The sequence below is a fragment of the Equus asinus genome, chromosome 2 (assembly GCF_041296235.1).
Source record: "Equus asinus isolate D_3611 breed Donkey chromosome 2, EquAss-T2T_v2, whole genome shotgun sequence".
Classification (NCBI taxonomy): domain Eukaryota; kingdom Metazoa; phylum Chordata; class Mammalia; order Perissodactyla; family Equidae; genus Equus; species Equus asinus.
Window position 1 is genome coordinate 159385166 of NC_091791.1, and position 26818 is coordinate 159411983.

General features: G+C 36.8%; 1 long non-coding RNA gene across 4 annotated transcripts in view; it reads right to left on the reverse strand.

Moving 5' to 3' along the window:
• The window catches only part of LOC123283014 (uncharacterized), a 506927-nt gene that overhangs the window by 443406 nt on the left and 36703 nt on the right, over positions 1-26818 (reverse strand). For 2 of the 4 annotated variants that reach the window (XR_011501269.1, XR_011501259.1), the window contains exon 3: positions 10429-10472. The exons of the other annotated variants lie outside the window; for them this stretch is intronic. This is a non-coding gene — a long non-coding RNA (uncharacterized lncRNA). The remainder of the gene's footprint in view (positions 1-10428; positions 10473-26818) is intronic. 4 annotated transcript variants of the gene reach the window in all.

Sequence of the window (26818 nt, forward strand, 5' to 3'; positions counted from 1 at the left end):
TGTGTGAGACCTTCACACTGAAGACTACAAAACATTATTGAAAGATACTGAAGATGCCGTAAGTAAATACTTATATACTACATTCTTGGATTGAAAGAATCAATGTTGTTAAAACATCAGTTCTCCCCAAATTAATCTATAGGTTCAATGCAATCCCACTCAAACGCAACAGATTTTTTTTCAGAAATTGATGAATTGATTGTAAAATATATTCAAAATGCTAAGGACCTAGAATGTTCAAAACAGTTTTGAAAACAAAAAAGTTAGAGGACTTACACTTACCTGATTTTAAGAATTATAATAAAGCTACCATAATCAAGATATTGGTATAAAAATTAATACATAGATCAATGGAACAGAATAGAAGTCCAGAAATGGACCAACACATATAGCATGATCTGTTGATATTTGACAAAGGTGCTAAGGCAATTCAATGTAGGAAATTGATTCTCAGTGTGCTAGGACAATTGGAAATTGAATATTCACATGCAAAATATCTAAAAGACATAAGACCACAACTCTGGACCCTTACCTCCGTAAAAACATTAACTTGAAATGGATCATAGACCCAAATTTAAAAGTTAAAACTATGAAGTTTTCACAAGAAAATTTTAGGCACCTTAGGTCAGGCAAGATTTCCTAAATAAGACTTAAAAATTACAGACTACAAAAAAAATTATAAATTATAATTTATCAAAATTAAAAATTTCTTGTTCAGAAGACATTGTTAAAAAAAATGTAAGGGCAAGCTATGTCTTACTCCAGAACTATAAACTCAGTATTTCCAGAGACGGGGTTCCACACATCATTTTGAACCATGACTAATGAGAATTAGTGCCTTAACTTCTTAAAAATAAAAACCTGATTATTCATTATACCATATTGGTGGCCTCCATATAGGACCAAAGAAGAGCCATATGAAGAAATAGAAGCCATATTTTCTAAAGGAAATTAGACCTAGAGAAGAGATGGTTAAGGGATCGATTAACATTGGCCTGCAAGTGCGTGAATGATCTCTGTTCAGTGATCTGGACACAAATGCAGGAAATTAAAAGAATGGAAAAATGAAATATGAGAAGTTTAGGCTAAAAATAAAAACTAGTTCTTGATAGTCAGCTTCCAAACGAGGTCATGGAATCTCCTCAAATGTCCATTAAGTTATCACTCAGTAGATAAAATGATCCTAACCACGAGGAGATAATCTAGGAAAATTAAGTTTCTCTCAAGGGGATTAGACTCAAGGGGGCCATTCTGTGAAGCTGACAATAGTGATATCAAAGTCCATTTGCCAAGAAGTACCCATCCACAAGTTGGGTGTCAAGAAAATCCCTACACAAACACAACCTATATCTTTCTGTCCCCTTGCTAAGTTGTATGATGTTAACGTAATATTGAAAAACTACAATGCTACAGTTTCCTCTGTGTCAGTCTACTTATAAGCAAAGAGTAGTAGTGAGTAAGAAGAGAAATGAGGAAAAGTTTTTAAACTGTTTGAATTTATGTGTTTCAGAAACAAGATCTCCCTAGGTCCCAAGATTATGTGCCATGTCTGTCTGCTTTGACTGAATAATGGTTTTCAGACATAGGGTAAAATCGAGATAATAATCAACCCAAGAAACCAATGTAATAACAAGAACGAAATAGCTGAGAGTTTGTTTACACTGTATATCCTGACTTCCCCCACCTGAATGTGGGAAATCAGGATGTATGCATCTGAAGGAATATCACAAAGCAGGCACTTTGAAAATAATTATTTTATTATCACAGAAGTAACGTATGCTCATTTTAGGAAATAGAGCTAAACACAAAAAAGGAAAATAAAAATTATTTATAGTTCCACCACCCAGAGACAATTACTACTAATACTTGGGTATCAACCGTCTATGCCCCTGACCCATCCATAACACCAAAATGGAAACAGGCAGTGCATATTGTTTGGGATCTTGAGAAGTACATTCTCCTGTTAATGTATGGATGCCCCCACTGTTCTAGCTACTAGGCAGGATGAGATTCAGCAAGACTTAATTAAACATGTAGGCCCCAAGAAATATATCAGCAGAGTCCTAGCCAAAAAGACTTCACTTCCACCAAATCTGTGTGTTGAGTTTGGTAACCTGATTTATCTAATTGCAACAACCATAATTTAATTGTGTCTCTTCTTACTTGTCACTTGGTATTATAAACATAGGGACACTATTTTTAATGGAAATGTCTTACTTTTCCTTCATCCCCAATTCTGCCCATTGGAAACTAGAATTTCCCACTTAGTTGCAAAATGAATATTAATTATTAGTAGAGGTCAAAGGATCAAAATTTACAATCCTCACAGAAATTCAAATTCCTTCTCTACTTTTGCATGAGTCTTTGTCCCTAAACTGTACCAGTAATAACTTTCTTGTATTAAAAAAATACTATTCCAACAGGAACTATTATTGTTGCTCATTCTTGCTGTCCTTTTTCCATGACCACAGGGAGCCAAATTACTAATTCTTTATTGGACTTGTCATTGGAAGTGGTGCCAACACGGAATTGGAAAGAGAAAACAATTGAGCTTCCTAAGTAGAACACAGAGCACAAATCCTCGAATGAGCTCTAATAATTAAGGCATCTTGTAAAGGGCTTCAATGACAGGATAAACTCATCTGTCCCTAGCACAGAACCCATATCAATTACCCTGGGCTTGGGGAAGCTGGTACACAACAGAGGGAATCAAAATATAGAGGCTGACAGTCCAGACAAAGCCTGACTCTGGTCAAAGGCAGCCTCTCCAAGTGCTATCTTTAAGCCAAGTGGCTTAAAATAAGCTTAAATACCAATAGGGGGTTAATTTGAGACCAATTTGACTTTATTCCTGAATTAATGCTTTTAAAAATCTGCTTTTATAATTTCTGCTTATCAAGGATTGCCCTTCTGGTATAAAAACTGAGCCAAGACTCAGTTATCAAATACTATGAAGGGTTCTGTTAATTAGATAGTTTATCTGTGATGAGTTGTTGACACTCAGATGATGTGTGTTAAATAATTTTAAAATATTCTGTGGGGCACTAACTTGGTGGCTAAAAGCATTGTTCTTCCATTTTTCAGACCCTGCTTTGAGTCAAACTAGAAGATCTTAGTAAAAATTAATGTGATGGTTATAACACATTTCTTAAATACAGAATCATTCATACCTCAAAATTATACATATGAGAGAATAAATCTTCTGGCACTCTTTATTAGGCTGCTTTAGACCATTCTAACTAATTCAGCCTCTTTCACATGCTGGTTGGTCTTTAACTGCTCAGTACAGACTGCCAGGAAATTCATCATTGCTGTTATTAAACACAATTCTCAAGATTTGCTCTTTTCATAGTGTTTCTTTTTTTCGTGATTTTTCCTCTGGTGTCTCTTTCCACCTCCAAATCAGGCAACCCAGGAGAAATCTCAGAAACTGAAATATTTTTTCCCATGTAGGCAAATTAAAACTCTAGCTGTTAAGGGTTTTTCTTTCTGTCTGTCAAGTTTCTTTTTCTAGTCATAGTCTGTGATGGCAGAGGCCAAGAGCAGTCCACAGGGAATGGCTTGAAGCAGTAGAACAAGCTGGTATCTTTGTATTTTCTAGAAGAAAAGATATTGGACATCCGTCTTTAACATCAGGAAAGCTGCTAATTAATTAACTGATAATTGTTAAGAGCATAAATCATTCCTTATTTCTAGAATTTCATTTTAAGCTCCCTCTTAAATACTGATTTTATTTACAACTTTATTTCTTTAAATTTTTGCTACTTTTCTTCCTCACTAACTCTTTAAGACACGGGTATACTTGAATAATTGTGACTCGTGGAATCCAGAGTCCTAAGTTTTCCTAGTTTTTTATTTTAATTAATAGCTATAGAATGTGTTCAACCAGTATATACACAATTCACAAAAAGAGATGGTTCTTCCAGGGTGATGAAGTTCTCTGGAAGTCACCAAACTCGCAGGAATCCTGAGTTCATGTCCCAGTGTTATTACTATCTGTGTGGCCTCAGGCAAATTGACTCCCAAGGCCTTGGTTTTTATAGTATTTGTAAAATAAGGATATTAGACTCCTAAACATGCTTTTTCTAGTTCTAATATTCTATGATTCTCTTCATCAGAGGAAGCTACTGTTGTGAAAGAATAAAAATGGAGTTGAGTTCACATGAGGAATACTTGGCAAGCAGCCATTCTAAACTGGTTTTGTTCACTTTCTTCAAAAGAAGTCTTGAAGAAAATTATCAACAAAGGAAGGAGAACATTGGATATCAGGTAAAAGGAAAGAACACTGGATAAGGAGTGGGAACCTGGTTCCAGTAGCAAGTTGTGTCATTAACAACTTAGCAACTGTGAACAAGTCACGGAACTGAAACTTCTGAGACCAAAGACTGAACTCAAACTAAAGAAGTTTGATTTTATTATCTTTTAATGCTTTTCAGTAAAAAAATTCTATGATCTCTAAAATGACCCAAAAGTCATGGAAGAGGATATGTGGAAATGTTTTAACAGTTATTACAATGAAGTCTGTTCTTCTGCTCCTGGTTGGAGAATTTTGTTCAAAAATGTGCTGTCCCAGACCATCAACTCAGAAGTTAAAACATTCCCCTGGGGACCCTAAACAAATGCTAACTAAGGGTAACTTTCTGAATCTGTAACATCTTAGTTATCATGGCAACCTCCCTTGTGCCCACTCTGAGAGTCAAGGATTATAAAGGAAGTTGTTCTGTGTATTTCTTTAATTCTACTTGTTGATTTCTCCTGTTCCCTTCTTTACCCAGAATATAGCTGAAATAGCTAACAAAAAATCAAGACACTACTAAAAATGTAAGTCCTAGTGGTATATCTCAGGACCATTATGACACAGGAAGTGTTTGCTCTCTGTCTGCAAACCTTTCTAGACCCTCTAGGCACTCTCTAGAATAGTCTATTTGGCAAAGCAGCTATGTTACCTACAAACCTGCAATACTCATGCACCCAGGCTTTTAGCAGAAGAAATATTATCATTAATTTCAAGCTCTATCCCAGTTGAGAAATCTGAAAGAACCAAGTCTCAAAGTGGGGGTGGGGGGAGCCAAAATAAAGGTAGTAGGAATGATAGTTCCCAGATTTTAATGACTTACCAAGTGAAAAATATAAAATGTGGTAGGATATTTTTCTCTTGAAACATCAAGTATGGGACACTGCCCAAGGTAAGACTACCAAAGCAGATGGCATAATCCTCCATTCCAGATAGGCAGTTTTCTTTTTGTCTGTTTGCCTCCTGGAACCCAGCCTAATGCTTTTCCTTTGCTTCAGGACATTGGCCCTTCCCCTAGTCTGGGACCTCCATTTTTTGCAAGCTCTACCTAGGATAAGCCAGTGCATTCAAATAGCCCTTGCTTTGAACAACACATTAAGAGACAGAGATTCTGTTCCCAATTTCTTCATATCCTGATATGCTACCTGGGACATATCCCTTTAACCAATCCCTCCTAGTCTCATGATTTGATTTTCCTTTAATTGGTAAGATAATAATTAGCAACATTTGAATGTACTGAAATATGCATTAGTGATTATAACCCATTATACCCAGGACATGGAACTCATAGCTAAAGCTTTCTTTAATGAATAAATAAGGAATCCGTACTTCACATTTTTATCCATAGAGCTCTTGAATCACAGTAAACAACCAAGTTCCCTTAGACTCCTATACAACCATCCCATTTTCCAAGTGGGAAACTGGAATAGAGATTAAAGGAATTTCCTTAGGCTATAGTATAGTTTCAGGGAATAATTTCTTTGCGCAACATAAGTAATTCACTCTAAATCTGCCCAAACCAAAGTATTTCTGATGTGAATCTCTAAAACATATACAGTACCCACCAAGCATGGGAAAAAATCTCAAAATATTAATGACCTGAAAATCAACCATAACCTACACTATGCTCTACTGCCAAAGATTGTTCCCTCAAAATAGCTCTCATATTGTTTTCATGTTGTACTCCCAGTGCTTGGTACATAGTATAGCCTCTGGAAATGTATGCTGAATGGATGAAAGATGGTTGATGGTAGTCTTAAATAAGGTCACAGCAAAAGATAAAGAATCAAGTAAAATGGATGGTCTATAGAATGCTATAACGCTAAGAGTGAAAGAAGCTGAAAATTGGGTGTGGAAAAGGTACTGAAGAAGGGGGTGCTTAGAGGGATTTTCTGGTTTCTGACTCAGATGATGAGATGATGTCATTCAGTGAGGTAGGAAACATGGAGAAGCGGGAAGTAGGTGAGTGGATAGGCGATAAGTTCAAGACTAGATGTGCTAAATCAAAAGATCTTGCAAACATCAAGGGAGATTTATTCAGTAAGAAGTCTGATATACACATTTGAGCTTAATAGAGACATTTTTCACTTGGAGCTCATCATCATATAAGTGATAACTGAAGTTATACCCATAAATGAAATCACCCTGTAATAACTGTAGAACAGTATATCAATGTAAAGTATATTTTTAAATGATTGGGAGGAGGGAGCCAATAAATGATTGTTAAATTTTTACCTTTTTAAGGACATTAAAAGTATACTTAAGTAGCCATGTCCTATAACTTATTTCATAGAAGTAGAAGACATTTCAACTTCTAAAACTATGGATGACATAATCTTAAAAAGAAGGATAATCCTTCCAATTAACCAATTACGGTATACGAAAGACTTACTAACATTGTCCTTCATCACAAAATAACTCTGTCATGAAATGACACCATTTGGAGACCAGTGTTTGGGAAACAGTGGTACCAGTGAAAAGAGAAGACAAAGACAGACGCCCAAGGAATGCTCATCTTTAAGTGTTCCTCAGAAGACAGGAGCCCACAAAGGATACTGCTTGTAATGGAGAAGCTAGAAGTAAAGCTAGAAAAGTGTGGTATCCCTGAAGGCAGGGCAAGAAAATATTTCGAGGAGTATATTCTCAACAGTTCAGATGCCACTGAAAGACTCAATAGATTTATTAACAAAAACTTACTGATGTCCTGAGTAAGAACAGTTTCATACTGAAATGACATGATATGAGGACTTCACCTCAGGGCCAACTCAGGCAATACAACATTTTTTCATGACTCCTAAACTCAGGTCGGTAAGCATTTGTTGAGCACTTAGTGTGTCTAAATCAATTTAATAGATCCCCTGATAGATTAAAAGATTAATAACACACTTCCAGTCCTCAAGAAACTTGTAGTCTCAGAGGAAAGATAAGAACTGAATATAAAAATCTATCGAATATCTCCAAAGAAGATATACAAAAGGCTAACAAACACATGAAAAGATGCTCAACATCATTAGTCATTTGGGAAAGGCAAATCAAAACACAAGAGATGCTACCTCACATCCATTAGGGCTAGAACAAAAACACACACATGCACATGCACACACACAGGAAATAACAAGTGTTGGTGAGAATGTGGAGAAATTGAAGTCCTGAAACACTAGTGGTCGGGGTGTAAAATGATGCAGCTGTTGTAGAAAACATTTTGACAGTTTCTCAAAATGCTAAACATACAGTTACCATATGACCTAGCCATTACACTTCTAAGTATATACCCAAGAGAACTGAAAATAGGTATTCAAATAAAAACTTCTATATGAATGTTCATAGCAGACTTATTCATAACTGCCAAAAAGTGGGAATAATCCAAATGCCCATCAACTGATGGATAAACCAAACGTGATATACCATACAATGGAATATTATTCAACCATAAAAAGTATTGATACATGCTACAATATGGATGAATCTTGAAAACACTATGCTAACTGAAAGAATCCAGAGAAAAGGCCACACGTTGTAGGATGATTCCATTTATATGAAGTATACAGAATAGGCAAATCTATAAAGATAGAAAACTTGTTAGTGGTTGCCAGTAGCTGGGGGGATAGGAATGACAGCTTAATGGATACAGGGGTTTTTTTGGGGGGGACGTGTTGATGAAAATGTTCTGGAATTTGATAGTTGTGATAGTTGCACATTGTGAATGCACTGAAAGCCACTGAGTTGTATACTTTAAAACGGTTAAAATAGTCAATTTTATGTTATGTGAATTTTACCTCAAAAAAAATCTCTACGGAATACAATGTGATGAGCCACAGGAAAGTTGCCAAGCACTGAGAATATAAAGGAGGATAGAATGATCAGAACACTAAAGAAGGTGACAGTGTTCAAGCTGGGCCTTAGGGACTGACTAGAGGAAAAATAGCAGTAGAAACAGAAAGAACACTTTCAGTGGGGCAAGAAAGGGCAGGGAAGTGTAGGTCATGTTCGGAGTGCAGTTGACAGCCCTGTTTAGCTGTCATAGGTAGGTTAAAGGTAACAGTGAAAGAAAAACTTGGGGCCCCTGTAGATGGAAAATCAGGTACTGCTCTCTTTTTTTCTACAGGGCACATTTCCTCTTGGCAAGTAGCAGTGACAGGACATTCTTTGAAGCAGGTCTGAAATGCAGATCCTCGAAATGAATGTCTACACTGGAAGTTATTTCTGTGCCCTTCCTCTTCATATTTCTTTTTTTTTCTTGAGTAGATTTAGGATAAACAAGACAATTAATCATGAAAAGTTCTTGACGCAGCAAAGAAACAAGGGTCTGTCTTCCCATATAGGTACTTTGCTGGGTATAAAATTCTTAAAAATTGGTAAGCAGAGTCAGCCTCCCTATTGTAGCTTTGTTAGTTACAAAACCCAAAACAGCCACAAGTTACCAGAATGGTTGTTTTCCTTTCCATGAGTGCAGAATATAAATAGGCCAAGATATTTTAACCATCTACTTCACATATCTAAATCACAGTAGAGGACACAGACATCTTAGGTCTCTAAAACATTGTGCAAAGAATTTAAAATTTAAGAAGTGCAAGCTTATAAGATGCACAGGATAGAAATTTAGCTCCTAGTTAGAAAACATTTCATCAGCATACAAGACATGTATCATGTTGAATGTTGCTGGAGAAGGTCTCTAACCTTAAGCCACTCTTTCTTCCCTAGCACCCTTGTACAAATCTCTGATACCTCATCATGCATCTCCATGATCTTCATCATCATTAGAGTCATTGTTACTACACAGCCATGAAGAATCTACATGACTATAGACTGATTTGCACTTTAAATATATATAAACAGTACTATATTTATGTGGCAAACAGACCCTAAGGTGACCCCCCATGATCGTTGCCTCCTGGTTTTCACATCTTTGTGTAATCTCCTCCCCTGGAGTGTGGACATGCCCTGTGACTTGCTTCTAACCAATGAAATATGGCAAAAATGATGGGATATGCATGATTATATGTATGTGAATACACACAAGAATAGCAGCCACTTGCTGGAGTCTCTCTCTCTGTTGCTGACTTTGAAGAAACAAAGTGCTGTGAATCCATCAACAACCTAGGGAGTGTGGAAATAGATCCTTCCACAGTGGAGCCTCTGGTGAGAACCCAACCCTATCCAAAACCTTGATTGTTGCCTCATGAGAACCTAAACAGAGGACCCAGATAAGCCATGTTCAGACTCTTGGCTCACAGAAACTGTGGGAGATAATAAATGTGTGTTGCTTTAAACCATTAAGTTTGTGGTAATTATGCAGTAATAGAAAAATAACACAACCTCCAGGAAGTACACTGCTTAAAACAGATAAGGAAAAACAACGCAAACAACAAAAAACATGAATTAAGTAAGGATAGCTGTGGGCTTTTTTACTCTCTCTGCAGGGAAAAGAAATAGCATTAAAGTTGTTATTTTATTATCAATAAGAGAGGTTAGGCTTAGAAGTGCCTATGGGGTCTCAAGGTTAGGGAGCCATATAAGAGGAGTGTCACATCATAACATACAACCAGGTAACTTAAGCAGTTTAGGAAAGTTTGTATGGTCCCAGTTCTCCTCAATGCAATAACATAAATACACCCTTCATCATTTCAGCCTAAGACTTTGGGTTCTAGGCATATCTATATATATATACATTCCTCAGAAGGAAGACATTTTAAACAATTATCAATCATTTTCATGTATTGAGAATGAAATTTTATATCAGTGGAGAAGTGCATGAGAACCTTGTCGGTCAGGCCAGCTCTATTCTTTTAACCCTCTCCTGTTAACCCAGCAATGCTTTCTAAGAACCACGTAAAAGCAACACCCCCAAAGATGCTCCAGGTTTTCAGACCTGAGTATTGAGCTATTCACAACAGCTAGCACATTTCCCTATGCTCTCTTGTCCTCATTGTATTTCATTGGTTAATAGTCTCTGCTTTATTCTTCCAGTTGATGCATTGATGGAGTACTTTCCAATTTCCCCACCTCCAAGCATGACTCCATCATTGCTCTTCTTTCCTACCATTGACTTTGATACTCCAAGGATGAATTTCTAGATAATATCCCCTAGGACTTTCCCTAGTAACAGAGAAGCACTCTTCTAGCCAGCATCTCACCTGAGGAAAGTCCATCCCCACAAACGAGATCCAGATATAGGCACCTGAGGAGAGAGGGAGATAGTGCTCAGAAAGGAGATGGAAAGACCATGAAAACAACTTTACCTAATGCAGAATTTTGCAGAATTCTGTGGGGTTGTTATTAAGGTATCTACACAAGTAGATATTTAGACTCAGTTGAACTTGGTCTTATTCCTCTCCACTGCCCAGAGTTCAACAATGGTATCTGTGGGAAATAATGAGAATAAAAATTCTCTCTTTCTCCTAATTCCTTTCAACATTTATTAAACAACTGTTATTTGCAAGGCACTTTGCAAAGTACTGTAAGTGACTAAAGTGAATAAATCATGTCCCTTCTGCTGAGTCGCAGGAGGGGAGAACATAATTTAAATAAGTATAACGCAAGGCAGAAAAATAGTGCTATGATAGAGTCACAAAGAGATAGAAGGGAAAGATTATATAAGATTGGGGTAATCAGGAAAGCTTTTGTGGAGGAAAGAATTAAAGCAATTGGCCAATGATCTATTCCTTTCCTGATTACCATAGAGATGCTTCCAGAAAAAGAAAGAAGGCAATGCTTCAGTCTAATATCTTTGCAAATATGATAACTGGAATTCTGGGAAAATAGACTAATGATGAGGATGTCTCTGGTTTAGGATTGCTTAGGGCAAACGAGCCTACAATCTATGGATTTATGATGCATGGCTCTGTGTAGAATGTGACATTGGCTATACAACACTCTGGAGCCTGACATGGAGATGTTTCCTAACTTAATTTCTCCTCACTATGTGAGGTGACCTGCAGTCCTCTTTAGAGACCTCATCTATTATTCTGGGCTTGAGAGCACATGTTTACAAAAAAAAGGGTGTGGGAAGTCTTGTGGGATGTCCCAGCCTTCTCTCGGCCCTATCTGTATTTTTGAGTGCTTACATTCTTGAAATCAGTTGCAAAGCTTGATACTGGGTAAGATCTCTGATTCATGTGAGTCTGATTTGACAATTTGATCCTTGGTGTTTTCTCAATCTTCATGGAGGAGGTGGAATTTGAAATGAGAGGTGTTTAAGATTTAAAACAGCAGAAATTAGGCAGCTGGAATTCTAAGCAGAGAAAAAACAGGTACAGAGATAAGAAAATAGAAAAACATACACTATGTTCAGGCCATAATACACATCCTAGTTTGGTGAGAGCATATGATAGATCTAAGGGAACAGTGGTGATGATACAGCTTGAAAAGCAAGTTGAGGGCTTTGAATTCCAGGCTAAGGAACTTATACATACTTCTGTAGGAAATGAGGAGACATTAAAGGATTTTTATGAAGAGTAACAGAATCACAGAAGAGCTTCAGGTAGATTTTTCCAGCAGCTATGTGCAGGTGGTTTTGGAGCAGGGAGAAAATATCCAGATTGAAGAATGAAACGGCTTAGCTCAGTGATTCTCAAGTGAGGTCCATGAACTCAGGTGGATCTATGGGCACAATTTGAAACTCTCTTTGAGGACTTTGTCATTGTTGTTGCTATTCACTTGTTTGTTTGTTGTTTTGTCATTTAAAAGATACAGTGTATTCATTTTGATGATAATTTTGGGGGGTGGGGATCAGGAAGATTGGCCCTGACTTAACATCTATTGCCAATCTTCTTTTTTGTGCTTGAGGAAGACTGTCACTGAGCTAACATCTGTTCCAGTATTCCTCTATTTTGTACGTGAGATGCCGCTACAGCATGGCTTGATGAGCAGTGTGTAGGTCTGTGCCCAAGTTCTGAACCACGATGCTCGGGCCACTGAAGAAGAGCATGTGAACTTAACCACTACGCCATGGGGCTGGCCCCTTGATGATAATTTTTAAATGCAATTTAAGATCAGTTAAATGACCACATTATAATTGAATATTGCCACACATTTCAGAGCTTATGCCTTCCTTCTGTTTATCATTGTGTTCTCACTAATTACAATTTAAATCATCATGGACTAATAAGGAAAAAATAAAGAGGACTTCAAATGTAAATTTGCATTCATGCCAAGGGAAAGCCAATTTCTTTTTACTCATTTGAATTAAAAAAAAATGTTATGAGAGAACAATGTTGTCATAAAGTACCTACTAGTACATGTTGAACTCCAAGGAATTTGAATGAATATTTTCCTTTACTTCTCCAGACTACTCTCTCTACCCTTCTCCACTCTGTTCTGTGCCCATAACCTTCATCAAGGGGCTTCCTTGCCCTCTGGCTTCTGATTGGTTTCAGCAAATGGGAGTTGGTAGCAGGAGGTTGAAGAATGACAAGAGTAAAGTCAGGGTGTTTATTTTGATAATTTCCTCCCTGCTGGGTTCCTACAACTTGATTGTATCCCTCTAACAAAGAATGCAGCTTCTGTAAGTCATTCTTCTCCTGTAACTACAGCCACAATCTCCGGGCTCTGATTACTACTCCTTCATTTGCCTCCACAGTCTCATGTGATAATGGCTTTTCATTATTGCTGTCCTCAACCCTCTTTAGTTTCTTCTAAGCCTGTCTACACCTTTGTATATATTTCCTTTATTAAACTCTCTTCAAACACACCTGAAATAAATGCCTTTTATTTTCTGCCATGATCTGACACAATGAATCTCGATGATCATTACTATGTTTGTATCACAAGCATCAATTTGGTTTCAGCAAAGCAGCATCATCTGTCACATTAAAATAAATGTGTTACTCTGACTCTTATTGGTTTTATGGTTTCATTTGTATTTAACTTATAGATTTGTTTTTGATTATATTTGTATCAGAGCTCTAATCATAAGAAGTATATACCTAGTTTTATGTTTGTATATATTTAAATGAATTAATAAATAATAATATCAATCAACATTAAGGAGGTCCTTGAATTTTGTTTAACCTTCAAAAGGAAGCCATATATCCTTCAAATTTGAGAATCACTAGCCTAGCTTATTGCTTCCAATACAGCTTCCAAAACATCTCTAAAAAGCATCATAAAAGTTGTCAGAGTGTGAAATGGACAATTGATAGTGAATGTATAGCAAAAGCCAAGAACTTCATAAAGCCCATTATGACTTCAGAAGCCATGGCTGAAAACAAGTGCACATTCTCCCACCCCCACAGGGCTCTGCGAAAACCTACATCAACAACTATGGCTTTTCATGAATGCCAATCTTTAAACTCCAGATTGGAGAATTGCACTCTGAAAGTCTTCTTAGTTAAGCTAGTAAAGTAAATTCCATGACTGACACACCCCTCTACTCCAAACATATATAAAAAGAAAAAAAAATACATAGCCATATATAAAAAAAAAGATAAGCATCTAAGCATCTCTGTGGATCAGAACTCATAGTGGTAAGTGGGGCTGAAGCTCTTGGCTTGTTGGGCACGAGGTCCAGAAGCAGACCGGCAGCAGGCAGTTCAGCTTCAGAAGCATAAGGCACTCTAGACGAACAACCAGAGTCAGCTTCACAACTGGCAGCCAGAAGATAGGGGAACTTCTGCTGATTGCTGCCTGGGACTAAAGAAGGTCTCAGGTCTAGGAAACCATGAACATAGAGACCAGTCTTATAATAAGAACTGAAACCTGACTGCTGGTTTTGTGAATTAATCTTCAATACCTCAAATATCATAATAAGGTAGGAACTTTGAACCACCATTTTATAACCTGGTTCTGGATAAAAGTCTGGGTCAGGGGGTAGGGTGGCATATGGTATATCAGTTAGGGCTGAGTTATGTTTCAGTAACAAAGGAACTCAAAATATCAACAGATGTAGACAACAAAGTTTTATTTTACATTACATCATAGTCCAGTGCAGGTCAGGTGATTCTCTTTGGCAGCCGTCCTCCAACCATGACTTGGGAACCTGGGATGATTCCATCTAGATAGAATCTCTGCCAATTCCATGTTCTTTACATCCATGGATAAGATAGAAAACGTGGCTATCCCACGTAGGCCTTTAACTGTTTTTTAGACTAGGAGTGATACATGTTCCTTCTACTCACAGCCCATTTGCCAGAACTAGTCTCATAACCTCAAAGTAAATACAAGAAGGACTGGAAAACGTAGGAGAGTACATGAATATTTGCTGGGCAGGATCCAGGTGGATGAGCACTCAAATTTTCCAAAGAAGAAGGGAGTAAGCCAAGAGTGAGAGGGAACAAACCACTTCTCATTCAAAATAACTTGCAAACCACTCTTTCCAAACATATGAAGAAATCTACCAATAAAAAAGGAGCCATAAAACAACAATCAGAGCATAAATTTGCTTCATAGGAAATTAATTTCATAGAAAGGTTGACAGATGAGAATAAATGTATTTTGCATGTTGAGAGATGAGTTAATTTCTATTTATAAATTATGAAAAAGAAAGAAATAATTTATGTCAAAAATGACCAATTAGAAATATAGGCATTAAAATTAAAAAATATATAATGGGTGGATTAAACTAAGTTAGATATAATTGAAGAGAGAATTAGTGACAGTTGGAAAATGAGTGAAGAATCCACTCAGAATGCCAGAGACAATGAGATGTTTAAAATAGGAAGAGCAATTTTGAGAATGTAAGACAAATTGAGAGACTCTCACATTCATCTAACAAAAGCCCCAGAAGAATAAAAAAGAGGGAATAGAAGAGAAGGAATATTTGAAGAGATATTTGCTGGGAATTTCCTAGAATTGAAGAAACCATGACATAGAGAACGTATTCCAAATAATAAGAAAACAAAAGTAAGCCCACATCAAAACCCATGTTAATCTGTAAAATATCAAAAATAAAAATGCCATCTTAAAATCTACTATAGAAAAGATGATACGTACAAAGGAATAAAAACAGATTGACAGAGATATCTCATCTAAAGCAATAGAAACCAGAAAACAAAAGAACAATATCTTCAAAATGTTGAGAAAAAAGGGTGTTAACTTAAAATTTTTCATCTGCTTAAACTATTACTTGAGAATGAGGGCACAAAAACACAGTATCAGACTTACAAAGACTTAGAGACTGCCACACATAGACCCTCACCATAAACATTATCAAGGGATGCACTTCAGCAAAAAGGAAAGTGAACCCCAAAGGAACATATGTGCTGCAAAATGTGTCAGAACAAAAACCAATAAAATTTTAGTAAAGAAAAACAACTATTGGCCATAGAAAAGTAACAAAAACTAATACTTTATATTTAAAAGGCAAAAATAAAATTTTAAAATGCCATAACAAATAGGAGAGAATGCTCAAGAGTAGTTAATGGAATGGATGCTAAGACCCTTTTCATGGTTGCCTTCTGTTGCTCAGGATTTCTGTATCAGAAAAATTAGGAGGGAAAAAAAGCCAGCTCAGGACTGATAGACTCATACCTATCTCCAAGTATGTAGCTATGACTGACTTTGATAAAATACAATTTTTTTGTGTCTTGGTATATTTCCTCCATCCCATTTTACGTGTTGAAAGAGAATAGGATCTGATCTGGTTTCCAATATTAGAGTCTTTTAAAATGTTTTCAATTAGTCCAGGTAAGTGATTGTATTTTAACTATTCATAGAAGGTATGAATGTTTTTGAGATTGCAGGGAGATGTTATATTTCTGACTTCTGGTGGGGAGAAGAACATGTATCTTTGCCCAGTTCTTCCCATGGATCACAAAATCACACACACACACACACACACACACACACACACACACACAGAATTATAATGGGCTTTTATCTATGTTACTAAGTTGCTGTAGCTCAAAAGCATTATAACAAACTTCATGATGCACTCCAATTGCTTCATAATGGCATCTTACTTGAAATTAAATTTGCCATATGCAGGTGATAAAGATGGAAAGAATCTGATAGTTTTCCTAGTCTGAATTAGCTTGTGAGAAAAAAAAAAAGCATTTTTTGGTCAAGAAAAATGGGAGATGCTATGCAACATTTGCCATATTGAGCTTTAGTTACCATTATTGTTTGGGGTCAGGGATAGTGATATCGAACTTTAGATATTTGTGTCTTTTTATCTGGCTGAACTGGTTTTGGTAACAAAGGAGTGAAAACTTAAGGAGAGTTGATATATACTTGGTGTTTGATAGCGGGATGAAGCAATTATAATGAATTCATATATAGCTCATTATTGTAAGCATCAAATAAGTCTGTTACTTAGTCACAGTGATGATAAGAAAGGGACAAACAGTAGAATTTTATTTTAGAAAAATCATTCATTATATAAAATTTGTTATAACAAGATCATTCTTTCATAGAGAAGCTCATTGAATGGAATAAGCTTTGTTATACAGAACACTTTTGTAATATAACCTCATACAATGACTATTTTTACTCTTTTTTTCTATCATATTTTAAGCCTGAATCATATGAAATGGTCAGTTTCTTATAGCTCTATTATCTATGTCACAAGAAAGATGTAAAAAGTAACAAATTATTGAGTACATCAAAGGAATAGAGAACTCATGCAGTGACAATGTAAAACACGTGGGAAATGTGGTTTCAAAGAAGACCAGGACTTACAAAAGTTTGGAATTTCTGGACTGCTTTCTTGAAGTAGAACAAAATCTAACTTTAGCCGATTTCTTTAGTAACATAGACTGGAACTGGATTTTCAAGAACCTATACAATTAATCATTGTTCTCAGAGCCATAGATGTGGCTTTCAATAGTTCTTACTATTGAAATTCAATACCTTCTGAGAACCAAAATTCCTAACCATGTAGCAAGTGGGAAAATATGAGATTTCATTTACCATGAATCAATTTAAATCATTGGGACTAAATCAAGCTACTTCTAGCCTTCTGCCTCCTGACTCCCAGTAAAAGGAGCTTGAGTGAGACCACCATCATTTATCCCTAATCAATAAGCTACTTAGTTGTTACTTGTTACTCCAAAGTATGAAGTGACCAATAGAACACAAGTGAGACTAAGAGAGAAGCCATGTCTGAGTACCAGAAGTTCAGCAAAGTTGTAACAAGATATCACAAGTTTGCAGAAAGGAAAAGTCAGGCACCCAAATGTTGTATCAAGCTCAAGGTACAACATAAATAAGCAGAAAAACACAAAGAGAGATTGATCCTGTAGGTCAGGGGGTTTGTCTTCTGTATTCTCTATCTTCCTGTTATGAAACAAAGTGATCACAAGGAAGAAATAGAAAAGAAATACAAAAAAGAAAAGCTTTACATGCATATAAAGTTAAATAGAAAACAAAACAGTTTGCACTTAAATGCTAAATGAAAGGTGATAACGTATATAACTGAATCTATATAATTTTCAAGAAAGTTCAAATGTTTGTTCACTTGGCCCATTTGAAACTTATGTTTAATTATGCCGTTTGGCTATTGTTTCTTGGGAGGCAGCCATCATGTATAGACCAAAACTACAGTCAATAGACTCTTTAGGTCTTGTCTTTCCAGAATCAATTTACCATAGCAGCTATTATAGATTTATCTACCATGTTATTTTTTTACATTTTATTGAGTCTATTATATCCAATTATATGTTATTTTAAAGATAGTCTAGTAAAACAGAACACAAAGTTCTAAATAAAGAATCATCATTAGCAGCTTTCACTGCAGAATGAAAGAACAATGGAGAAGCATGCTGATAACACACAATTTTACCTCTGAGACACGATTTTCTGTCTGTGCATGATCAAAAGGAAAACAAGCTTACTGATATTAATGTAGGCCATTTTTCTAAGTCTGCCTTAAGCCATTTCAACCTCAAGCTTCCCACTTTCAAAGACACTGGGTCTTAAGGGACATGTTGTATTTTAAACCACTATGTCAAACTGATCAATTTAAAAATACATCTATGATGCACATCTCAAGCAAAATCCTTAAAACAAAATAGATGGTGTTTGTTGGAATCTAGAGAAATAACTCCACCAGAATAGCATTTTGTGTTAAATTCAAAAGCATCCCAAAGACGTAGGTTTAGATGAAATTTTTCTAACTCTTAAAAGTTCATAAACAGGAACAATAAAAATCTCTCTCTCTCTTTCTCTCTCTCACACTTGTCAACTCTAACTGGTATTTCCATTTTTAGCAGTGAAAAATTGATTGCGTTCAAGTTGTACCACTGTTTTCTAAATCAACGAAAGATTCAAAACAGTGGTATCCATATTATTTAGTGTTAGGCAATACCTGAGTATTTCACTGATGAGACAGAGGATTTGTGCCCTCAGGTCCTTTAATGGCCTGTGAGTTAATAAGTACTCATAAATAGACTTGAAAAGGAAATACAAAATTCCTGCTAATTATCATGTGAGTGATGATGCTAACCCTGGTAAAATGTAAAGTAAAATTTGCTTTGGAAGTCCCATCTCCCCAATGGCTCTATCATTCCAGTTTTCTTCATCCCAACCTTCTCCCTCTACCCATAATAGTGACAGTTTTAACCCAGGTAGAAAAAGATGTATACAGGCAAGTATTTGGGAAAGAGAAAGGATTTTCAGCAGATAGAATTTAATGGTAGTAACTCTGAAAATAAAACATCTGTGTGACTGGGTTAGGATACTTTAGGGATTCTTTCTAAAGCATTTGAATTACTATCCTGATCTTTTTCAAAAAGCCTTTACTTGTTCAGACAAGAAACGTAGATGGCGCTAACCATATTTACTAGTAAGTAGGCAACCTGTTTATTCCCCTGATTCTATAAATTAACTACACTCAAACTATCATTTAATGATAATTCTCTGTTTTTAAATGATGTTAGATGCTGAGTGCCAGAACTGGTATCTAAATACTCCACATTCTAAGTTGAAAGAAATGCCAGTAATTGGAGCTAGCATCTTCCCTTTAGGGCTTACAGAGAGACACTTTTTCAACACAACCATAAAAACCTCCTCCACCACCACCACTACATAGATCAATACAGGAGAAAGAAGACGTGGGAAATGAGGCATGGCTTTTCTGGAGAGCACAAGGGTTATAAAGCTGAAAACTAAGGAAGAGAAGAGATGGTGTACTTCTTCTTGCCAAAATAGAGAGAGAAAGGCACCAGGAGAACTACTCTCAATGACTGTCTGAACAGTCCTGTCCCCTACTAAGCTGGCAACTGCTGATAATTTATTTAAAGTTTCCAGGCTACTAGGCAATTGAATGTCCAATGCTGAGTGTGGATAAAGGGCAAGAGGAAGATGGTATATGAGAGAGAGGTCAGTGAGACAGTCTGCATTCCACTGTTAGGTATGGACTGTGATCTATAATTTCCTATGTAGACCTTGAATAGAATGGCTGGGCTTGAGTTATCTTGCTGGTATCAACCCATGCCCAAGAAGGCTGTAGACTAACTAAGGGGACGCCAGTAGTAAGAAGCAGTAGGGTACATGGGTTGTGAGAAGGATTGATGCTAGAAGGAAAAGATTAAAGCCAACCTGGATCTCCCATTCCGGGAGATCTTGGAAGGGGCATTCCCAGGGCCCTTCAAGAAACCAAAGGAGGAAGATGGCCAGTCAGCATTAGATGGAAAATAGCCTTACTGAAGGGAAATATATAAGAAAATAAGCCATGTCCATCAAAACAAATAAGAAAAGAAGCCATGTCCATGAGAGTAGAAGTACAGGAAAGAGGGAAGGGAAATGAGTCATGTCTTAGTTCAGGTCGCTATAGCAGAATACTATAAACTGCATGGTTTAAACAACAAAAATTTATTTCTCATGGTTCTGGAGGCTGGGAAACCCAAGCTCAGGATCCAAGCATGGTTGGGTTCTGATGACCCTTTTCCTGGTCTACAGATGACCACCTTCTCACTATCCTCGCATGGAGCGAGAAAGAGCTAGCTCTCTGGCCCCTTCTTATAAGGGCCCTAATCTCATCATGAAGATTCCGCCCTCTTGACTTCATCTAAACCTAATTGCCTCTAAAGGCACCACCTCTAGATACCATCACAGTGGGGGTTTGGGTTTCAACATAAGAAGTTTGGCACAGCACAGACATGCAGTCCATAGCAAGTCATATACCTAATTGAAGCTGGAGGGAGAATGGGAGAGTTTTTACTTGAATGTCAGATTGAAGTTGCCAAACACACAGGACCGAGTTTTTGAAAACTAGACAGACTATTGTGATAATTGAAATGACTGGAAAGTCATGGAATTGTAAGTAGTACCTGAGAAAAATTGGCGAGGTCAACAGAGTTATCAGAGAAATAAAGCTAATTCATGTTTATTCCTAATAAGTTGAGGCTCCTCAATAAACTCACTACAGATTTTAAAAAATTTTATCATATTAAAATAAATTTTAGAGGAAAAATAAATCCCTGAAAATCATACAACACTAACATATTGATACTATTTCATAAATTTCTTTTTAGTGTTTGCCCATATACATAGTTAAAAATTTTACAGTTATATCCATAGTGTAATTTAAATTTTGTGGGGGTTTTTTGTTCTTTGCTTTTTTTATTTTTTTGCTGTGGAAGATTAGCCCTGCGCTAACATTTATGCCAATCTTCTCCCACTTTATATGTGGGTTGCCACCACAGCATGGCTGACAAGTGGTGTAGGTCCACACCTGGGATTTGAACCTGCGAAGTTGGGCCACTGAAGCAGAGTGCACCAGACTTAACCACTATACAACCAGGCTGGCCCCAGAAATTTTGTATTTTTGCTTCCTGTATCATATTCTAGCATAGTTTAATCATCCATTGTAAAAGATATATGACATTCCATTGAATTCTTATTTTATAATTTGTAAATATTGACCTAATTTCTTAATATTTGTTTCTAATTTTTGCTATTATAGAAAATATAGCAATTACTCTCAGTTCATGTAGTTTTTATGACTTTACTCAGTTATTTCTAAGGATCACTGGTTATAAACATTTCTGAAGGTTTTTGATATAATAAAATGATTAAATTTGTTTCCAAAAGTTTCACAATGCAGCCGGCAATAAATACAGATACTGCCTTCCCCCACAATCTCAACAGCATTACATAATAAGTTTTACCTATTTTAATAGATAGAAAATGGGCCTTTATTGTTGTTTTAATCTGCGTGTCCTGAATTCTTCATGAAGGTGAACATTTTCCTTGTTTACCGGTTTCATTTTCTCCTGGATAAATCGCCTCTCCATAACCCTTGTCCATTTATCTATTTGAGATCTTGATGTCACTGTATGTAATTAAATGGGCATTTTATAGGTTGTAAATATCAATTCTGTTCCACTTTAAAGCTAGTTAAACTTCTCTAGTTCTAACCCTCTCGTACAGTGTGCACACATGAAGACAGGCACACACATCCCCTAACTCTAAGTAGGGTCCTCCTAGATTTAATTGTTCTTCCCTTCTAAATTATTCAAGCACTCAAGCCATTTGGGAGGAAAGGTTCATCATTAAGTATATTATTCCCACTCAAGTAATTACCTTCTGCTAATTGGGGCTCTTGTTGTGGTATTCCTGGGGGATAGGATTCTCTGAGATGGAAAGGCTTATTTTGAACAGAAAGGGACAATGTGTTCCATGTGTGAGCAAAGAAATCCTTCTTTAACATTCCTCGTCCCCTGACAATTGTTGAAAAAGATCCATTTACATTTATTCTACACATCCTCATCTCCCACTCCCATCCTAAGGCAGAAAGGTTGGGGCTGTTCTACAGCCCAGCAGAGAGGAAGGCCCCTCACAGACTTGGAAGGAGGCTTGCATGGGACATAATAGGATGGAGATGAGTGGGTGTCCTACAGCAACTAACAGTAGAGACAATGCCCCTTCAGAAGTCTCTTGTCCAGATATACCCTAAAGCCCAGGTTCTGATTCTCTAAGGTCAAGGTCTTCCAGCAATATGAGTAAAGGGAGGATTGTGTGCATCTCTGTGAAACCTTAGAATGAGAGTTTCTGCTCATGTTATTGAGGTATAATGGTCCCTGAGAGCCCTTCTTGTAAAATCAAGGAAGTTGTTCTGAGATCTGTAACTATACTCCTTGAGCCTGGCTCCTATGCAGAAACAACATTGCTTCAATAAGAAGTCAATGAATATTTTCCATAAGCCTTCTTCTTTGCCAAGAATGTTAGGCCTGCAGTCAGAGAAGGAAAATTATAGAAGCAAGTGGGGCAGTGAGCAGCAAATACACGATAAGGCTGTTGTTTGTAGGTGAAGACAAATTGTTTTGAAGACTATAGAGACTTTCTGGGTGCACATACAACAATCATGAACACCTGCAACAACAGTCTCCATTGTTTTATTCATGAATGACCGATTCCATCCTCTCTCTCCAGTTTTCTTACATTTACAAAGGATCAGTTTACATTATAGCTTTCTGTCAAACATCTCCCTATATTATATTAATAAGAGGTTTGTCCTAATGAAAAAATAATGAATCCAAGGAAAAGGCCAGAATCTTATTAAAGATTTGAGCATCTGTAAGTCCTGACTACTACTTAATTGCTTATATTTCTATAAACAAAGAACCACGGAATTAACAAGATTCACATAGGTCAATTGCTAAAGGAATCATCATTCCATTGGCACATTGTCAAGTATAAAAGAGAGAAGGATTATTATTACTTTTATACCACTTTTGGTAAATAAAAACATGGTCTTATTCTTAGATAAGAAAAACCATCCACATGGGTGACTACATAGGGAAGATTATTGCCCTATTCAAAAATATCTTTCTTGGCTAGGGGCTGGCCCAGGGGTGCACAGGTTAAGTTCGCACATTCTGCTTCAGCGGCCCAGGGTTCTCCAGCCGGTTAGGATCCCGAATGCAGACCTACGCACCTCTTGTCAAGCTGTGCTGCGGCAGGCATCCCACAGGTAAGGTGGAGGAAGGTGGGTGCGGATGTTGGCTCAGGGCCAGTCTTCCTCAGGAAAAGGAGGAGGATTAGCGGCAGACATTGGCTCAGGGCTAATCTTCCTCAAAAAAAAAAAAAAACTCTCTTGGTTACTCTTTCAGCAGTTTCTGAAATTAGAGATTGACTTTAGGGCAATTATCCCATTAAACTTCAAATAGCCCCCAAACAGGACAACATAGAAAGACACTGTCAACCATTCACATTTTGGTATGAATTTCTTTATAATACTGCTTCTCAGAGAGCTATTTAGAGAAAATGGTTTGGAAAGTAGAAATAAGGAAGAAGTCATCCAGAGAATAGAAAATTTTAAATTCAGGGCAGTACAACAGCAATAACTTTTCTTTTTCTAAGCCACAAATGAAGGATGGAAATCCATCAAGAAATCTTCACCTATTAGCTAAGCTGTTCATGAAAACTATAAGGTCTGAATTAACTCGATCATAAAAAACATGTCCACTTAAATTGTTGCCCCATATAACTACTCTAGTCTGAATTTATTTTGTAGAAGGATGAACTCAGAGGAGGCCTGCTCAGATTTTATGTTCTGACAATTTAATTTCCTCACTTCAGCCTTGGGGCAGATGTGGCTAGTTGCCTACTCAATATCCTTCTTCACTTCTGCTCTATCAATAGGACTGTGACTTTTCAGAGATGCAAGCAAACTGTCAAGCTAAAAACACTTGTTTTCTCAGACTCCATGGCATCCTAATCATGTGGCCCGGTCTTGCTCTATGACATGTAAGAGGCCATCTGCTGGAATTGATGGGAAAGCTGTTGCTTTCCAGCCACCATCCATTCCCGACTCCCTCTTTACTCCTTTATCTTTCCTTTTTGTCTGATGAAGTATTAGCATAATACATGGCAGCAAACATCTTTCTTACAATCATAAGATGCCAAGTTTGAGGGCAAAAACCTATAAACTTTCTGGCAGAATAGAAAGACTGAAAGAATTAGGTTCCTAGTGGGATTATTGAGCTGCTCCACCCATCCTGTACTGTATACTCCCAAACTTCTTGTTGCAGAAGACAAAGCCCTGTCTGTTAGGGCTACTGAGGCAGCTTTCTGTTATTTGCAGCCAAATATATCCCCAACAGGCCCCCTTGGACTCTGTTCTGACCATACACAAATATCAGATCAGAACAGATATCAGTATATCCTTTATTAAAACTTGCTTCAAGTTCTATCCTCTGGGTTTCTGAGCACACATACATAGACAAATAAACCCCACTGTGATAAACACATTACTCGTTCAGAGCTGTGTTCTCTCTCTGACATGTCACAAAGCATTGATTTCTTCCCCGCATTCAACACAATGTAATCAACAATATGTACTGAATGCCTATTATAGTCTAGTCACTAGTGATACAATAGTGAACAAAATATATAAAATCTGTCCATTATTAGAGCTTATATCTAGTTTCCATAAAGAATATATTATTATCTAAGAAACATGATCTTTGATAGCAGTGGCAGTAACTGAATATTTCACTCTTCAACAGGTTAGCCTAGTATCAAACAGAACTCAAAATATCCCTTCCATATAGGTTCAAGAATATAGTTTCTAAAGCAGAAAATACCACCAAAGTCAGGAGAGAAATTTAAAACAGGAGAGCCATGAACGAGTTCTGCGAAACTCAAATTAACAAAAAAGTCCTGTCTGAGCAAAGAACTTTTAGACATCTACAGTTTTACATTTTTCCCTTTCATTGGCCTTAATTCTTATATTTGTCTGAAAAATGTAGGGGTGGGTGGAAAACAACCCTTCCTGGTGCTTAATAAACTGTGTTTGTGTGTTAGACACTGTAGGCAGTATTTGGAGAAGCAGCAAGCTTGCAAAAGATTTAACCAGCCAGGCTTCCCAACTTCACGACAGCTTAAATTATCTGCTCCAAACTGCCAGTCACATATTTCTTGAGGCCAGCCTTTAGACTTTTCGTGGGTGGGATTTCAGGAGCATCTGATGTTTAGGGACCAGCATTCTTTGCGCATTTAGTTAAGGACTGATTTTACTTTGCCTTGTCCCCCATGGACACAGCATTCTTGGACTGGTCCTGAGTGTTCCCCTGGCTCCATAATGCATGATGTTCTTATGGAGACAGCTGATTTGAGAAGAGGCACAATGTATAATAATCCTGCGTAAATTATAAGGAACTGGAGTGGGACCTGGGCTAAAGTAAGTCATTCATGAGTACAACTAAGAATGCTCAAGGCTGGATGCACTATATTTTCCACCAGCTCGGCTCCCTGCTATGATTTAGCTCTAATAGGATACACATGCTGTTTGTTTGTCTTTGTATTGGCAATATGCTTATAATGAATTGTATGGCTTCCACAAGCATACTAAGGATTGAGTGAATTAATTTTCCTGTTTGGTGACACCAGCTTGTCCTATTCCAATGCAAAGTGTCAATGATGTCAGAATTGTACTTGAGCATAAAATATGAACATGTGCGTTTACGTTTGAATATAGGCCTATGGGTTCTTTTTTATTAGACTATTAAACATGTGTGCATATACATACACACTCCTACATATAAATACGTAGCTTGCTCTTAGAGTGGTCCGTTCAAATCCTGCGCATCGATGAGGTCTACATATGCCTCTACTTTCCCAGAACACATATTGATTCCACAGGAAATTGATTTAGAAGTAAACTACATGTTCATTCTCTAAAACTTTTGTCTGAAAGTCTAGAAGTAAATACCCTATGCTTCATGAATTGGTCAGGGAGCCAGACTGGAGTAACTATGTCTGTCTTGTGTTCTTGAGGTAGCATGAGGTCATAAATGTTCTTTAGACCATAATGTTGTAGTTTTGAAACAATTATGAAAAAATTTCAATTTCTGAATTTTGTTGATGATGTGATTAAAACGTAATATTGTGTCCTTTGAAGGATTTTTCAGTAAGTCTAAAGGCAGGAGAGATGTTAAGGTTGTGTGTGCCACCTTTCCCCCCCTCACACACATATACTTGGAGATCCACTCTTACTGGTGAGAGTATCTTTAAAAATTACAAGCATATGAAAATGGGGGAAGAATTTAAGAATAATTTTCAAAGTCAAAATATGAAATAAAACAGTTAAAATAAACATTTCTCAAGTCAATTCAGCTTGTAGATTAAATGCATAGTCTTTTATTAGCTTAAAAGAGAAAAATATTAAATTTTGCTTTATGACATTCAAGTGTTTTGTCAAAATATACTTGGCTGTGCTTATTATCTTCCCTTCTAACACTGCTACACACACACACTGTCAGAATAAACCTGAAGAAGACAGGTGCAAGTACTCATGATGTTCTGATACAAATTTTAATCACTTTAATATAGATTATCCAGTCACAAATGACATATAGAAATGGGAAAGAGGTGAAACTCCTTCCTGTCTTCTCTAACAGAGAAATAGAATCACAATATAAGTAATTAATAATTCTCAACTCAGAAGAAGAGGTCAAATGGTGGGATGCTCCTTTGAATAGTAAAATATCAAATCCCAACTGAGGACCAAATAATGCCACCATGTTAGACAGTATGTTCTTTCTCTGGGGAATATACATTTCTATGATATTATTATTGATGTTGTTGAGTCTATTCATATTACTGCAACCATTCTTGTTGATTGATATGAAGTTGTTTGGCGTT